Source organism: Alligator sinensis, unplaced genomic scaffold (assembly GCF_000455745.1).
Source record: "Alligator sinensis unplaced genomic scaffold, ASM45574v1 scaffold1267_1, whole genome shotgun sequence".
NCBI lineage: Eukaryota > Metazoa > Chordata > Crocodylia > Alligatoridae > Alligator > Alligator sinensis.
In genome coordinates this window covers 973,705-988,327 of record NW_005842446.1, presented here as the reverse complement: position 1 = coordinate 988,327, position 14,623 = coordinate 973,705, and the positions used below count along the sequence as shown (strand labels likewise).

General features: G+C 48.1%; 1 long non-coding RNA gene across 1 annotated transcript in view; it reads right to left on the bottom strand.

Moving 5' to 3' along the window:
• Nucleotides 1-1,103, bottom strand: part of LOC102381326 — a 3,867-nt gene extending 2,764 nt beyond the window's left edge. The window contains exon 1 of the long non-coding RNA XR_324635.2: nt 1,052-1,103. This is a non-coding gene — a long non-coding RNA (uncharacterized LOC102381326). The remainder of the gene's footprint in view (nt 1-1,051) is intronic.
• Nucleotides 1,104-14,623: the final 13,520 nt, after the last annotated feature.

The following is a 14,623-nucleotide window of genomic DNA, read 5'->3' as shown; positions in this document are numbered from 1 at the left end:
CAAGGTCTGGAACAGGCTCCCAAGGGAGGTGGTGCTCTCCCCTACCCTGGGGGTCTTCAAGAGGAGGTTGGATATGCATCTAGCTGGGGTCATTTAAACCCAGCACTCTTTCCTGCCTATGCAGGGGGTTGGACTCGATGTTCTATTGAGGTCCCTTCCGACCCTAACATCTATGAAAAGTATAAATTGCTGTATAAAACAATATTAAACATTAAATACCAGCCCCAAACCCACTGTATAAAAATTAAAAACATAGTATACAAATTAGAAAAAACATGCTCTTCTGGTTTATATAAAACAAACAAACAAACAAACAAACAAGTAAATAATTCCAAATAACTAACTAACATCAAAATAAATAGATAGGTAAACAAACAAACAATAAGTAAATAATTAAATAAGAAAGAAACAAATAAATAAGCCCAAATAAGTAACTTCCAACAGACAGACAGACAGACATAAAAAAAAAAGCAGCCAACCAGGTTGGGCCAGTTTCCTTGGAGACCGTCCACTGTCCTGTCATCTTGTCCTGTCATCTTTGGCCCCCATTAATCAGCCTTTCCATGGCATACATTTATTTATGTACTAGCTCAGTACAGTCATAGCCATGGAAGCTCATGATGGAATTTTAGCAGGAAGTCACCCCACCACGTCACAGACTCCTGCAGACTTATACTGTACCAATGCCCACCCCACAGGAGTGTGTGTTACAGGGAAACCTGCTGCTACCCAAGGAACTTATGTTGGGGGCATAACTTCCTCCAGGGGCAGTAGCCCCAGCCAGTAGCTGGTCCAAGTGTTAATCTGTCTGTGTTTGACACTTTTGAACAGTCTCTATTCCAGTCTTGATAACTGTCCTCACACCAACCCACCTCCCACCATAAAGCTGCAGACTCCTGCAGGCTCATACCAACCCTCCCCCACCTGTGCCAAGGAGCCAAGCCCTCATGCAGTTAGGGAACCCCATGGCATTGAAGCCATGAATAACTTCCTGGGGGTTATTGAGACAAATACAGTTGTTTGCCATGATGTTCTGTAGCAACTGGCATACCTCATGAGTCACCATGCTGACCATGCAGGGATCCACGCTGAACTGATTTGTGATGTAGTGGAGTCTGGCAGGCGTGGCCAGTTTCATGATGGACAGGGCCACCCTCTTGTCCAGTGCACCGAGTAAAAATGGTAGCTGAATACAAATCAATTAGCATTGAAAGTGACCTGCTATTTGCATATCAATGATTACCCCTCTCAGGAGGCCATACACTAAACACTGGCACAGCAGAGACTTTGCCCTGTATCGTGTTGGGTGGTTGTGAGGTAGATGATGTACCGCCCATCCACTTTGAACTTGTGGGGTTTAAGATGAACCCAGGAACCTGTTCATGCATACTGGGGGTAAGATACTGGCATTTACCAGATCAGTGAATAGGCACATCCAAGAAGCATTTCCCCAGAAAAGAGCCCAGCAATAATCCAGGTTTGAAACAGGGGTGTGTGAGGGACAGCACTATGTTGCAATAGCTACCATTAACACCTCAAGACCTACGCTAGGCATCTAAGCACCAGAACCATCAAGTCCTCTACCAATCACTATGGTCTGTAATTGACTCCCACCCAGTTTTGGAATAGGGCTTCATTAACACACATGCTACATTTGTACAGCCTCCTGTACCCTGCTCTACTTCCCTAACTTGGTAGTTCAAGTTTTGGTCCCCCTGCCCCCCACTCTCTTAGAAATAATTAATTGCAAAAATTTGGTTTTCTGGCAGTCAAAGATGGAGTGTATTATGAACCCAGAGAATTATCTCTCTTTCCATCATACGAGATAAAACACCAGCACAGCTGAGTACTTTATTAAGTGGCACAGCGAAGGTAGGGTAAGTTTTGCCTGAAGGAAGAGCTGCCAGCCACAGATGCTCAGGTGTGATTGGCAGTGGGACATTATCAACCTATCCCTAAGGACAATGGGGCTTGATTTGGGCCAGGCTATGCCTATCACAGTTGCTTTGTTCATAAATGGTACTTGATCAGATTGCTGTTACTGCCAGTTCTGAGACACAATTCACACCTTCATAATTATGCGTATGTGGAATTTTCAAAAAGGTTCATTCAACACATATCTACATAACTGCCCCCAAAGTTTTCCAGGAACCATTCCACAGCTCTGTCGTCAGGATCTCAGTCTTGACAAATTTTTGGGCATGTAAAGCTTCTCGATGTCTCAGAATAATAAGTCCAATATGCAGGCAATGGAGCAGGAGGCCAATACATCTATCAACCGTGGCCCCAACTGGACCTGGGAAGAATTTAAGGACTTGATTGAAATTTGGTCAGAGGAAAAAGATCATTGAGCAGCTGCAGAGTAGGAGGAATAAGCCGGTGTATACCACAATAGCGAAGGAAATGAAGGCACATGGGCACAACCAGGACTGGACACAGTGCCAGAGCAAGATCAAGGCCCTGAAATGTGTGTTTCATTGGGCCAAGGATGAGGACACTTGTCTTGGGGCAGCACACCCAATTGCTCCATTCTACAACTAGCTGTCCATCATTCTCTCCAAGGATGTGGGCGAGCCTTTCTGTCTTTGGTAGCACACCTAATGAAGGAGCCACAGTATGTCCCGAAACAGAAACAGCAAGCATGTCAGAGGCATGAGGTGACAGCTCAATGCTGCTAGATGAGAGGGACAGACAAGAGGAGGTGACCCTGATCATGACCCCAGTCCATCTGATACCTTTTCTGGTGAGTACAGATGAGGAGGAGGAAGATACCACTTCATATGCAGTTAACACATCAGAAGTTCCTCCTCAGACCCAAAGATCGGTTTCTGTTCCCAAGAGGACACATGACCAGGGTCTTGTAAGTTTTGGGGAATTGACACTATATCCATTTGTGCTACTATGGCAGGCACTGTTTTGGTGACATTGGGTTGGATGTGCTGGAGGGTTTGCACATGTGGTGTTGGAGGTGGGTAACTGTCCCTTTTAACATTTGGGGAAATAATATATCACCACGAACACTTTGTTTTCCTATTCCTGTTGCCAGCTACCATGCCCAATGCCAGCCGAGGATGTGCAACTGAACCTTAGACCCCAGCTTGCACTGGAGAGGAGCACATGCAGGAATACTGCCACATGTGGTAGTACTCCAGAGAGAGCATGATGAAGGCTTTGTTGGAGGCAGCACAATCCTGAGTGACCACCACAGATGACTGGCAGGATGAAGTCCAGGAGATACTTAGGGCAGATGATAAGTGGAAGACGCAAAGCATAAACAACACCATAGAATTCAGGAAACAGCTCCTAGACCTCACAAACCAGTTTCTTGAGTTGGCCAGGCAGTGCCATGAGGATCTGTAGGAGACACACTCATTGATTAAGGACCATGTCCTTCAGCACATGAAGAATCCCCTATTCATAAGGGCCCCCCCAGCCAGAAAGTGCACATGAGCTCCACTCAGCTTGCCTGTGCCCAGGAGGTAGCCAGGAGTATTACAGCTGAGCCTGTTGCCCCATTGACAAGCATTGCAGTCAACTGAGAGGCACCCCCATGCCAGCAGGGTCAGGAGAGCAACACTGAGTTTCAGGGAGCAAGGGGCAGATCAGACAGGGGTGCATGGGCTGGAAAGAAAGCCAATTGATGGGACAGGAGTTCCTATTTCAGTAAGTTCTTCATTCCTATGTGTTCCTTAGTAAGTTCTCAGGTCAAATAAAACTGCGTTTCCCACCCCTATCTGCCTTCTTTATTGAGAAGAGCTGCAAATGGCTGGATCTGGGTGTTGGGGCATGAAAGCAAAGTCAAACATTCCGTGACTTGCCTCACAGACAGAGCAGTAATGAGACTTCCTTCCACAAAAGTAGATGGTGGATGGGGGTGGGGGGGTGAAAACCATGATAAACTCTTAACAAATCCCTCAGTCAACTGCTCCTGTTGCTGCAGCAGGGAACAAAGCCAGGGAGTTCAGCCTGAGTATGTGATAATTGCCTTCTTTGAAATGTGAAGTGGCAGGGTAATATCTTGCATTGAAAAGGAAAGTGCCTGCCCATAAAGGGTTGGCAAGTGGCACCTTTTGGACAGAACAGTCATTGTCAGGCCTAGAGATTTATATTTTCATATTTAAACAATTTCTATCTTTAGCACGTGTGTGACCTTGATATGTTCTGTACCCAGAGTTGGACTCTCCCCCGTGTACAGATGTTGACTCTGGAGAGCAAAGAGATAGATGCCCTTTTTGAAGCTTTGCATGCAACATTTCACAGATAAGATACTCAGTAATTATTGCAGTCCCCTGCCTTTCCTCAGATTGTGACTTGGCCATGCACAGTGGTATGCCATGAGAACGGTAAGTTAACTAGTCATACACAACTGCTGCAGGCTCCTCCCTCCCCTCCCTCTGCTATGCCCACTGTGGGCAGTGTCCCACCAGGCGATGGCCACAGGCAACCATGGCAACCACTCTGAACACTTTCCCTCACCCCCCCCCCCCCCCCTCCTACCCCCCCCCCCCCCCCCCCCCCCCCCCGTTTACCCATGCAGAACAACCACTCTGATCCACTGCTGCACAGCCCTTGGCACCCAGGGTCATGTTGCACAGGGCTGCAGGACAACTGTTCTGAGGGTCTTGCCAGGCAGCCCCCCCCCGGCGGCTCTCCAGGGAGATGAACCAGGGACAGCCACCGCCCACCATGCCAATGGGCACAGAGCATGTCACAACTGCGTGTGCCTGGCCCATGCATGATGAGCTATTTGTGCAGGCTGCCCTAATCACTACACCCTGCTGCTGCTGATCCTGCTGGTGCCCTGTGCATATCTGCGCTAGTGGTTTGGGACACTTAGCTACGATGGTGCAGGAGGCAAGCCTAATCTTCTATGCAACCTCCACTGATGGCTGGATGGATGCCTGTTACAGTGCTATATGACCCTGACCCCCAATACCAAAGATGTCATTGCTGCAAGAATTGATGCCTCCCTCAGCATGTGAGGGGTGTGCTCACTCCCACCCAGATCTGGGTAAGAGAAAGGGGATAACAAATAAAGTTGTGTGTGAACCTTATCATTCCTGTGCGTGTGCTGCACTGCCCTGTTTGGAGGTGGTAGCAACAAGGGGCCAGGGTGGTGCAACCCTACCTACCCTGTAGTAAAGGTCAGTGTGCGCATTGAAAGAAATGACCCAATATTCATAAAATGGGCATCAATACTTAATAGTACTGTAGGATCATGAAACACCATTTGTCAGGTTCTCTGTAAGTCCAGCAAGTGCATCAATCATTTTGGGGAGTGGGGTTTTGGAAATTCAGACACAGAACAACTAAAAGTTATCTTTCAGTGGAGGGGGGGGGGGTAGCATCACTTCCTCAAGGCTGCTGCTTTCATGCAAAGTCTTGGGAGCACTGCTGTGCTAACATATTTTCTGCAATGAACAGTAGCAATTTTCACTAGTGTCTGGGAGTACCCTGAGCATAATTGCTTGTTGGCAGCCACTGACAGGGGGAGTCAGTCTCAGGATAAGAACCTTTATCAAGCTCCGTGTCCCGGACACCATGACTCACTGACCCAGACACCAGTGCTAGGGACCCCTGCCTGACCCCTCTGACCCTCCCCACCCCAGTGGCGAATCATGATCACACCTGCCCTATCCCTAGCATTGGCTGAGTCTGGCCTCCGTGCATGACCCAGTCAAAGTACAGGGGGAAAGCAGTGGCTAACATGGGGCAAAATAGTTGCCCAATGAGTGCAGCCTTGGAATTGGAGAACCACATGATAGTTTAAAGGGAAAATGAAGGCACTCAAAGCTCAGAAGTAGTTATTAATTTTGTGCCACTGTTGGAGTAATGGATGGTGTCACGGTGGGGTCCTACAGGAGGCCCCCCTTCCCGTGCCAAAGATCGGTTTCCGTTCCCAAGAGGACACACGACCAGGGTCTTGTAAGTTTCGGGGAATTGACACTATATCCATTTGTGCTACTATGGCAGGCACTGTTTTGGTGACATTGGGTTGGATGTGCTGTAGGCCCCCTTCCCGTGGCATGTTGACCCAAGGGCACCCTCAGATTATCGCCCACCATGTCTTTGATGTTCCAATGTATTAGGGAGGCTGCCTTATGTCTTCTTGGACATGGTCTGCTGTAACCTCTGGCCCCGTGGACTCCTGGACCCCTCGTGGGTCTTGTCCTGCAAACGGGTGCTTTGGGGCACCCTTGCCTTATGGGCTATGCGTGGCTCCAACCACCCCTTTCACCATGCCCCAAGCCTCGCAGCTGGAATAGACTTTGTTCAGTCTCTCCGTCTCCACTCTCTCTCTGGCACTCAGGCTCTTGACAGCCCTGTCTCTCTCTCTCTCTCTCTTTCCACGCCCTCTCTCAGGGCCTTCTCAGTAAAGCCGCCTTTCTCCAGGGCTCACCACACTGCTGCCCCCTTCTCCGGGGCTCACCACACCCACACTGGGGCTCCTCAGCAATGCCCCCTCTCTGGGGCTCACCACACCCACACTGGGGTTTCTCAGCAATGCCCCCTCTCTGGGGCATCTCAACTGCTTCTCTCTGGGGCTGGGGTTTGTGCACCCCTAATGCTGCACCCTTGCTGGTGCTGGGGTTCCCACACTACAGTGGGGACCCTATGAGGCCTCCTCCAACCCCTAATAGCCTCACCCAAACCGCCGGTTATAAACAGCAACACAAACTCAAGCCCCTAGGCTATAACATAAACAGAAGCCTCCTGGCTATAATCACACTTTGCCTACCGGGGTTCTTCATCCCACAGCCATATCATGTGCTGCTCCTTCAGCAGGCTTCTCCTCTCTTCTACAGCAGAGAGCTCCTTCCTCAGCAACTACTGGCAGGGAACTGCCTCTGGCCTCCAGCTCCCAGGGTTTATAAGGGAGCCAGGCCCTGCCCCTTCTGGTCAGCTGACCTTCCCTGGTTGCCCCAGCAACCCACAGCTGGGCTCCTTATTCACTGCTAGGGCTCTCTCTCTCTAGCAGTTTCCCCTCTTTAGGAGCAGGACACCTAAGTGCCCTGCGACAGATGGGGACAAGGGGGGAGAGGGGCAGGAGCCGGTGTTCCCTTGATAATCATGATGCACCTGGACTTGAGAGAACTAGCCAGCATGGACCTTGCACACATGCTGGAAGCTGTCATCCATGGTGGTCTCCTGCCATGCACAGCGGACAATGTGCGAGTGAGTCCACTTCACAGTGTTCAGATGAATAGCATTTTGATGAATAGCAGGTTAGGAATTGTGTAGATTCATAGAAAGTAGGAGCTGGAAAGATCATCCAGTTCAAACCACCCTACTCAGGGCAGGAACACTATTGAGATCAAATGATCCCAAGAAGGTGTCTGTACAGTTTCCTATTGATGACTTCCAAGGTTGGTGACCACACAACCTTGCAGTAATATATTCCAGGTTCTAGTCACTCTTACAGTAAACATGTTCTTCATTACATCCAACCTGAAACTGTCCTCTGACAGTTTAGGGGCATTCCTCCTTGTCCTCCCCTGGGTGGCATACAGCTAACCTATTTTCATTCATTCATATCTTGACTCCCTGCCTCACCAGGTATGGAAAATGTGAGCAGGGACTGGTGTCTTGACATATGGGTGATTTTTGGCTGGCCCTCTTTTGTACCATGACCCAAAAGGGATCCTGTGGGTGACCCTCCTTGGCATACCCATCAGTATATGGCTCATTTTTTACCTACACAGATTTTACGCACCCTTTTTGCAAAAAAGTATGGATAGAAGAAACAAAGTTGCCAGGATGGTGCCAGCATATCTGCTGTAGAAAACTTTTGCATCAAAATGCGTTTTTTTTGTGGGGGAAGGATGAACTTTTCGGGGGGTGAACTTTTCCTGACCGGCTGAACAAGAGACCTATAAATTGAGGGCACAGGAGCCTGGGTATTGGTACTCCTTATTGATTCAAGATGTCTGAGGCTCAGGAGAGAAGACAGCAGACCAGAGGGAGAAGAGAGCCAACCAGGGCACATAAGACTGAGACAACTTGGTCCTATTAAGAAACTAAGAGCCTGGTGTGAGTACTGGGGACCCTGAGGTGTTAAGCCAGTTCAGCATCAGCAACAGCCTAACTATGAACTTGCACAGATACCTGGATGTCTCCAGGACACTTGGTCAGTGGGGACACAACAAGACGGTGGCCCAGTGCAGGGGGAAGCCCAAGAATATGAGAGCTACTTTCCGACATGGAGTAGCATGAGCTCATCAGAATGGCACCCCCATGCATAACGTGTTGGATTATCGGTACCTCCAGCTATTAATGGAGGTACTCAAACATCAAGCAAATAGATGACTAAAGGTATTCAGACCATCCACCACTCCTGAGAGATCACCAACCATGGGTCTGACTGTGAGTCCTGTTGCTTTAAGCAAGGAAGACAGTGATAGTTCAATAGAATTGGCTCTTGATGAGTCCATCGAAGAGGAGAGATGGGGGACACTGTCCTCCACAACTGGTATGTTAAGCCATGGGGAACTGACATCTGAACTAACACCTGAGATTAAGCTGGGCTGTGACATAAGGAGGGAGTGTTGGGGGATTGCAGTTAACTGACATGAGAAGTGGAGGGGGGGAGTTAATTCAACTGACAGCTAACTGACAGGTGAAGGGGGGATGGATTGTCATGCAGGACAGTGAAGGGCAACACAAAGCACCGAGGTGCTGCAGGTGACTTGTTCGCAGCCATTCAGGGCCTGCAGTCCAACAACTTGGACAGGCAGGCAGGCAGGCAAGCCTTGGTGGGTTTTCCAGAACACTTCCTATCCACTCAGCTGATTCTCAGAGCACAGAATAATCCCCCACATTCATTCTTCCTTTGCTTTGCTTGGTATGCTGCCACCACTGTCAAAAAACACAGACTACATACGAAGCCTGAGAATGATGCCTGGACAGATAGGATTGTCAGCACCATCAGTATTTGTGCAGTGTGGTTGTGGGAGATGGCAAGACAAGCACATTAAGTCTGTGGCTGCTTGTGGGCCAGGCAACGTGACAGGAGGCATTCACAGGAAAGGAAGAGAGAAGGGCAGTTTATCTTGGAAACATAGAAAAGTGTTGCTTATGTGCAGAGATAGTAGCTGAGTATTACTAATATTGGTCATTGTCTGTTGATTTAAGCATAAACAATGCCTATGATTACTTTGTGATTGTAAAAAAGGTCTTGTAATAAAACTTGGTGCATATTGCCTGAGGTTTAAAAAGTTGAAGAGTACTGATTCTTGCTAATGATTACCTTGAAAATTCTGTAAAGGTTCATTGGTTATTTATTTAAGTTATTCTTAATAAATCAGTTTTATGTAAAAAAACCTTCAGTATTCTTTTCTTTCAGTGCGAGTGGCCAAGAGATCATCAGGCCAGGGTCCCAGGCTTTGTTGTCACCACTGCCAGATAAAAAGTTGTTTGTAACATTAGGAAGGGTTGCTTAACTTTTAAAACCGGAAAAAACAGTAAATAACTAAGAGGCACGGGGGGGTGGGGGTGGAGGGTGGGGGGGGGGGCAGGGTACTGTGGGTTGGAAGTGAGGGGCACTGCCAGGGCTAGGGGTGCCTAGGCCGTGAGTTAGGTGCAGCAGGATGGCTCAGGGTCCTGAGTCCTAGAGTGAGGGACAGCTGATTGGGCTGAACCAGGGCACCTCATTTTTCAAAATGGAAATATGGTAACCCTAATGATGGTGAAGTAAGGGCTGCCTGCCTGCTGCTATTGTGTGGGTATGACAGTGGGGTGAGACCGTGCTATTGAGACTGGCGCAGGCACCAGCACATGTTTATGTGGTGGCTACAGGCTACCTGCATTCAGTACTATGAGTGGGCAGGCACCAGTTGCTCTAAGGGCGTCTTGCCTGCTGCCGTGGGTCTGACCATGGGGTGACCTTCCTTGTGCAATCATGAATGGTGTGGCAGCCAGCACAAGAAAAAAAAAGCGGCAGCTATGGGCTGCATTCAGTCAGGGGCAGATTATGGGGTGATGGCACCATTGTTACCCTAGCCAAAGCACTGTTGTCACCCTAGCCATGACTGGAAGAGTAAAAGGGGGGGGGGTCTGACTGTGGGGTGAGACTGTGCAATCATGACTGGCATAGGCGACAGCATAAGGGAGCGTGGTGGCTTCAGGCTTCCTGCACTCGGTGCTATGAGAAGGTGAATGCCATTTGCTCTGTCTGACTGAAGGGCAAATGAAAGCAGCCCATGGTGCCCCCTTTAGGCACCCAAGTGATTCTTCATTCCTGGATTGAACCAGGGGCAGATTATATGGTAAAAGTGATGTTCTCATTAAGGGCTTCCAGCTGCCATGGGTCTGATTGTGGGATGACGTTGTGCAATCATGAATGGTGCAGCAGCCAGCACAAGAAAAAAAGCTGGTGGCTATGGGTTGCATTCAGGCAGGGGCAGGGGCATATTATGGGGTGACGCTGCCATTGTCACCGTAGCCAGGGCATGACTCGGGGAGTGAGTTGGGGTGGGGGGGCACGAGTGTCTGTACAGGAGAACAAATATTGCTTCATGTCAGGCTGGGTGGACTGCAACATCTGGCATGCAACACCCGGCATCCGAAGAAACACATTACACCCAGTTACCGAAACAGGGCAGCTAACCTCTTTCCCCGCTATCTGCAATTTGAAGTGACTTCTGCTGGACAAAGGGGTGAACTACACAAAATTTGCAGCACCATCTGGTGGACAAAGGGGCTCATCACACGTCTTTGAGTGCATTTCCATTTGAATGTGACAAATCCATGGACGCAATGATTTAATTCGTGGTGACAAACTAAACTACATAGGGATGTGTTTTACTTTAAAATGTAAAGACAACTTTTAAAACATCAGGAAAACCCACATGTGCAAACTGTAACACCGTTGAAACGCAAGAAAGGGCAAATTTTGTCACACGTACAAGCGCCCCAGAGGGACAAAGCTTACAGTGGAGCCAGGTACTTAAGCATCTGAGTAGACTCAGACTATGTATGTGCTTTTAAGTACCATGCTGAATCAAGGGCCAAATAAGGATTACTTAGATCAAATGCTTAATCTTTCAGAATGCATGAAAGATTAAGATATATTTATTTAGTCTGTCTATAAGGTATGTATCTACCCTGCCTTCTGCCTGACTTCAGACTAACATAGCTAACTACTAGGCCTGTGTGAACCAGCTAGTATTCGCTTCGAATTCAGATTCGGCCGATTCAGGGGACAGTGATTCAATTTGGTAATTCAAATCTGTGTCCCAAATGGATTTGGCTGAATTTGACACAGAGATTTGGCTGCCACTGAATCGGCTGAATCTCCAAATCAAACAAGCCCCATCCCCCACCCACTCTCCCAGCCCAGTCAATGGCTGCCCTGCCCAGCCCCAGCTCCCAGCACCTTTTTTTTTTCTTAAAGCCCCACACTTAGCTGCTGCAACCAGGCAGGGGGGAGATCCCTGCTGTACCCCTCACTGCCCTGTGCTGCATGGGGGGCTCTGCCATGAGCCCCCAGAAGCCTTGATGGCCACTGCAGCAGAGGTGAGTGCAGGGCTTTTTTGTTTTTTTTAAAAAGAGCCAGGACACTAGGGCAAGGTGGGGCAGCCATTGATGGGGCTGGGAGAGCAGGTGGGGGGTGGGGGAGAGCCCTCCAAGCAGTGGGTGCAGCGGGAATTGTCCCCCTGCCTGGCAGGAGCTGGTGAGTGTAGGGTTTCTTCTTTTTTAAGTGCCAGGATACTGGGGCTGTGTGGGGCAGCCATTGACAGGACTGGGAGAGTGGGTGGGAATCGGGGGGCACTCAGGGGATCTGGGGAGCAGGGAATAGGGCCTGGTGGGGGTTCCCCTATGGTCCCCTCCCCCTTCCTCCAGCCCCTCCTCTCCACCCCCTACTTACTAGCATGGAGTCTGGGTCCAGCTCCCTGCAGCAGTCAGCAGGGATTACCCAAATCTCCAAATCTCCCTGAAGCTCTTTGAATATTTTCCAAATTGATCTGGAGAACTTTGAATCAATTCGGACCTTTTACTGGTCTCCTGATTCAGTTCAGATTCAGAGATTCGGCCGCTGAATTGGGTCAAATTTCCTCTGAATCTAATCAGCACTTGAAGCTTCGCACAGTCCTACTAACTACCTCTCTCTGCTTATGGAAAGACTAGTTTCCTGCTGGTGATGCTGCAATAGAATCCCTCTGAATTCTTAAATGGGTTTGGATTACTTCCAGAAATCCTCATACAAACTCCATTTTCCGCCGGGGCCCTCCGTGAATGACTCCATGAATGCAAGAAATTCATGTCATGCTGCAAATCTGACAACCTCCTAAATGGCAGGTAATGTCTTGCATATTATTATTCTAAATAATAAGAAAAGGAACTGCTATGAAAAGATGGCATATATCCCAACATTATTTTTAATAAGCTTATTCAAAATTTTCCATCAGTGGCACTATAATATTGTTCATTCTCACTTTGCTGCCAATAGTAAAATAAAGCAGAATTCCCCTGATCTAAATTTGCACTGGTAATCTTTCAGAACAACATATTGTAACACAACCCTCCTTACATTCATACATTTACACTATTCTGCCTTTTAATAAATACTGATGCCTAGGGGTTTACACACATAAATAAACACTTCTGTAAAAAATGTTCTCCACTAAACACACAATAAAACCATTTCACAATTACAATGACTTATAATACAGATAAAGTATTTGGATATATTTAAGTTAAAATCTCACATATGAACAACAGCATCTTGATATCACAAGCAGGGCTTTGAGCACTTGTACCAAAAATAGAATTGTTAACAGGGTTGTATGAACCACTGTTATAAGAAGGTAATATATCATCAGATACTGTGCATTTACCATTGTTGCCAGTGACGCAACAATGTAGTTATCACACTGTAGCTTTAGACAATAATGCTGCCATGCAACAAACTCATTATCCATCTCTCTCCATCCAGTGGAACAGAGTCTCTCTTGAAACCTGAAAATAATAGCCAAGCATTTCAAATATTATTTTCACACTTGTGATGACAGAATCTTGTTGTTCTCACACTTTGAAGAACCTAGTAACTGTCAAAACCCTGGAGCCAGCACTTTACTAGTCACAGCTGATTCCTACTGGCACCAATCACTAGAAAAGCAAACACTGAAACAGATGTCTCCAAATGAACTGGAGCACAGAACTTGAAGTACAAATTCTCAATGAGGTCTTAAAAAATTCTGACCTAGCCTGTCAATTGTTTAAGAACTGTCCAGTTCAACTTTTTCCATTTGTTATGTATGGTGTTTGGAATTTGAATGACTGTTTCTCAGCAGTCTTTCTGAGCTATTTGTCTAACCTTTATTTGTAAGTATTCCTTGAAACCTTTTAAACTTGTAGGTGCATCTACAACATTGCATTTTAAGGCCTGGTTACTGCATATGAAAAATATATTTGATGTATCTTAAAATTGTTTCCTCAAGAGTCTTTTATAGAAATTCACCTTATGTGTGTCCCATGATGTGCCTGTTGCACAGTAATAGTAAGCAGTAATAGTAAGACTGCATTTTGGTATCCATGGCTTTTTAGACACTTTGGAAACAATAAAGGATCAAATCCCATGAGCTTTGCTCGTGTGTGTGGCAGAGCACAGATTGTGCCTGTCACTTTAAGAGGTTTCAGGCAGTTTCTGAGTAGCTGTCAGGTGTGGTTTGGCACACCACACCTGCCAGCTACTCAGAGCCTGCCTGAAACCTCTTAAAGTGGCAGGCATATCTAGGGAGCCAGTGAAGCAACAATGCACAGCCTGAGGAGAGCAGTTCCTGGAATATCTGGAGGTTAGGGTAGGAACTGTGGGGATCGAGGAGGTTCCTGGTCCTGGGTAAGACCTGAAACTGTACCCTGCTGGGGTTGGATGGTGTGGTGGGGCTGCCTGTGGCGGGGCAGTCTCCAGGAAATGCCACACCTGTGCCTCCCCAGTGAAAGGTGAGTATGGGGTGCCATAAAGCATCAGCCCCCACTGCCTTGTGGGTACCCTATGGAGTGGAAAGGCTAGGGAAGCACACCCTGACAGGGCCCAGATCCAGTGAGTGGGGCCCAAGGCAGGGTCCACACCCATAGAATGGGGCCTGAGACAGGAGCCAAGGCCCACTGAGTGGGGCCTGAGACCCAAGGGGCTAGAGGCTGAGTTCAGTCCATTGTGGGACAGAAAATCAGCGGCTACATAGAGTAGGGCCTGTGGGGGCCTGAAGGACTGCACATAGGCTGGCTGGAGTTGTGGCCTAATGAGGGGGCAGAGTTGTGGCCCCTGTGAGGGGGAAGGAAAGGCCAAGGTATGTCTAAGGACACCTGAGGCCAAGTTTGGGCTGGAGGCTGTGTGTGTCCCAGCTAAGGGGCCAGAGGAGTTGGAAACAATTTTTGATGCCATCTGTGAGGCATGGGACATGGTGTAAGGGAAGGTTTGAAGCTGTGTATTTTGCCCTTGGCATCTGGGCAAACTAATGGCAGCCTCCCACATATAAACACCTAGTTTTGGAAACATCAGAGACGTGGCAGAAAAGGCAGAGCAGACTGCCCTAGACAGATGGGTGGGCCAATGTCATGATTGGCCTCAAGCTGGCTCTATGTCACAACGTGACTATCACCACTTTTAGCCTAATGAAGGACT